This window comes from Macrobrachium nipponense, chromosome 34 (assembly GCF_015104395.2).
Source record: "Macrobrachium nipponense isolate FS-2020 chromosome 34, ASM1510439v2, whole genome shotgun sequence".
Classification (NCBI taxonomy): Eukaryota; Metazoa; Arthropoda; class Malacostraca; order Decapoda; family Palaemonidae; genus Macrobrachium; species Macrobrachium nipponense.
This window is the reverse complement of record NC_061095.1, coordinates 44,421,424-44,425,392: the sequence shown is the minus strand read 5'-3', so window position 1 is coordinate 44,425,392 and position 3,969 is coordinate 44,421,424.

Sequence of the window (3,969 nt, the reverse complement as noted above, 5' to 3'; positions counted from 1 at the left end):
TTATTATCATCAATATAGTGGATACTGGTTTTCAAAGATGTTGATCATCATAAATAATTTCGTTTGGTAGAGATTTTATGAAATGCAACAATATGCCTCTGTTTATATAAGTATAAAGTTTGTGAAAATGTAATGTGATTAGAATATGATTTTCGTTGAAAACACAGCTCACTTATTTTTCATAGAAATTTTCTTTATAGTAATAATTGGTTAATATTTTTTGGTTAGAAATGGATGCATAGCTGAAATCTGATCATTCACCACTGAACATATAAAGAAAAAAAATACTACTCCCTTTCTCTCTGACCTATCATGCATTTCAAAAAACCACAAATTTCTTCTTACAAATCAATTTCTACGATCTTTTTACCCCGCTTCATTGCTTGTGTTGACTCCATTACTTACAATCTACTTGCAATGTCCACCGACGTTCTACACATGTTTAGATGGTGTTCCACCATGGGCAGTTCACTGCTAACTGGTTTCTAACGATGCGTTTATATCTGTTTATTTATTTCTTCAACACATCTTAATAAGTTTTTATTCGCTATCAGATAAACAGATAAGAACATTCATCAGCAAAAAACTCAGACTATCTTGCTTCAGTTGGGATTCAAGTGGTCATTCCATTACAGGGAACCATTTCCATTTATCTTGCGCTGTACTCGCAATCATTTCAAATACCTAACAAAAAGGTGTACAAGAAACAGAGAAACAGAAAAATTTTAAACGTGAACACTATTTTATTTTGTTTGAATCGTAAATTTCCTGATATTATTTGTATTTATTCCATTCTAATATAAAGTATATACAAAACGGATGTTTCAAATATGGATAAAAAAGAAGCACAAACACAATCAACAGTTCATCCTTAACTGAGAGAACTCACCTTTGGTGAATGAACTTTCTTTATTATTATAATAAATAATATCCTTAGATAAGGGTATATTCTTGGAGAATTATCAGATGACGGTTCTTCAATAAGCTTTCAGTTTTTTATATATATATATATATACATATATATATATATAATATATATATATATATATATATATATGTATATATATATATATATATATATATATATATATATTATATATATATATATATATATATTAAAAGCTTATTGAAACAACCGTCATCTGATAAGTCTCTATATATATATATATATATATATATATATATATATATATATATATATATATATATATATATATATATATATATATATATATATATATATATATCTATATATATATATATATATATATATATATATATATATATATATATATATATATATATATATATATATATATATATATATATATATATATATATATATATATATATATATATATATATGTATATATTATAGACTAATGGTAAAAGTGAGTTATTATTTTTATGAGAAAACCTCTCTAGAATTTTCAGAAAGTAGTTTGCTATCCGACTTCTACCTTTGGTGTCAACCAGTGTGGTTGGGGAATTCTCTGCTTGACTTATTCCTTTCAAAACATTCGAGACTGTCCATCGATTACCTTTTTTCACGAGTTCTTCATACCTACTCTTGTTTTTCTTTAATTTTGTCCTTAAATTATATTCTCTCTCTCTCTCTCTCTCTCTCTCTCTCTCTCTCTCTCTCTCTCTCTCTCTCGTTAATCCATCATTTTGGTGTTAATACCAAGGCTTATTTTCTCCAGAAGCCGATTCTAGAGTTACATCATAACTCTTAAAGTTATGATGCAACAATGAGCATCTTATGTAGTCAGTCTGATGAAAACATTCATGAAATATTGTTATAGATATTATCGTTTTTTGGTGGTAGAAATGACCTTATATTTCTTTCAATTAACTAATGGCAACAAAACCTATTATTACTTGTTCAGTGGGCTGCCACAGGTCAATAGAAGAGCTAAGAGAAGAGAAGGAAAACGGGATTTTGTTTCATTTGATTTCAATGCTCACTGATTTTTACAGTACCACAATTTTTAATTCGAAACCGAGAAAATGGCCAGTTTACACAGAAGTACTTTCCAATATTTACAGCCTTTGCCCTGTGACGTGTTAGTAGCAATATCAGTGCATTTCTTATTTGTGTGGTTTAATCGTTTATGTCTGATCTGTTCAAATATTTAATATCCACACTACATGAAAGAGTAATCTCGAAGTCACAGAACTTCTCCTTTTTTATAGAACGTTAACAGTTAAAAAAATAATTATTAAAATTGTTATTTAAAAAAATAAAAAAAGGAAGGTGGAATGTTGTTTTTCTTTTGTCGAATATTTGTTTAGTTTTACACTACAATTTCCATAGAACGCCTATGATAGCAATGCTGTGGTAAACGAATGAAAATTAAAGAGAAGAAAAAGAAAGATTCCATGTGATGCTTTTCTATGGGTCGTTGTTACTTTCACACCTACATTTCTTTATATTTATTATTATAAAACTTTGAATAGGATCATCGAATCATGAAACAATTTCCAACAAAAACTAAGAACCCAAATTCAGATGCTGTTTGCTTACCTCTTGTTGCTTAACTCATCAATAATGTGATATTAATATCTTATTTCTTCAATTATTGGTGCGATGTGAAATATTCCCTGCACTACTAGTTCCTTTCCATGAATCCCCATAAATAACCAACAGTAGCTACAGTTTCCTGGAAAGGAATTTTCGAAGGCCTACGGAGAACAATGAAAGACAAAACACATCGTGGTTGCTGGAATCTTTCCTTCGAAGGAAAGATTCCAGAGCTTCAGTCAGTTCAATGAACTCCATGACTCCCAGAATAAGAATATATATATATATATATATATATATATATATATATATATATATATATATATATATATATTATATATATATATATATATATATATATATATACTCTTATGAGTGCTGGCTATCAGATGCGTACCTTATGGTGGACACCTGACTAGGAGCGCAACACTAGAATCTGGATTTTGAACCGAAAATTGCTACTATATAATAATAAAGCAACAAATTCCAGTTTATCCGTGATTAAGGTTATTTATATGGTTTAAAATAGTTGAGCTCTGTTGTCCATACCTAACTGAACGTTTATGTTGTATTAATGTCTGCGGGAGTGATTTGCCTGTAGGATTGTTCACAGCCGAGGAAAGGGATTTCTTATACTTCTGTGTCCTTAAGGACTGGCTTTTGTTGGATGTCTGTGTCTGTGTCAACGTCTTGATCCTGTCCAGGAGGGGGATTTTTATTTGCCTTCTGTTTCTCTGTCCTTGTTTGAGGAGGACGGCAGAAGATTATTGCTCACTTTATGGACCGCTTCCTCAATTATTATGGTCAGGGTTATTTTAAAGAGGACAGCTGCTTCCGGATTAGTTAAATTTCCTTTTCCAGGAAATCCAAGAACATTTAGCAAATGCTGGCTAAGTGTTGGCTATTCATGAAGGGATATTTTACATTCTGAATTGCTGAGATAAGATATCGGTATTAAATTATTAATGAGGTCAATATATTTGTGAAATACTCTTCATCTAGATTCATGAAATGAAGAACAGGATCTAATGTGTTCGTCGTTTTGTTTAATAATGTTCCTTAGTTTTAAGATCTTATTGGAAATTTTATATTCATTTGTATGGATTCTGTAAAATATAAACATCCCATCTTTCTATATTGTTTTTCTTTCGTTGATATAGTATTGCAGTAGTTTTGAGGTGATTGTGAATTGCAGTACAAAAACAGTTAAAATAATACTCATTAAAACCTAGTAGAAACTCATTCCTTTCAGGGCAACATCATAGGTATTCCCAACCGAAAAGCTCGTATGCGCTTTTGGTGAGTGTTTTATTTATTTATTTTTTATACTTGACAAAAAGAAATTTATGAGTATTTCGTGAATTTTTGGCATTTTATCAAAAACACTGTTTTTGCTGCTTTGAATAAATATTTTTAGGCAGTGTGGAATTGCAACCTTCGACCGG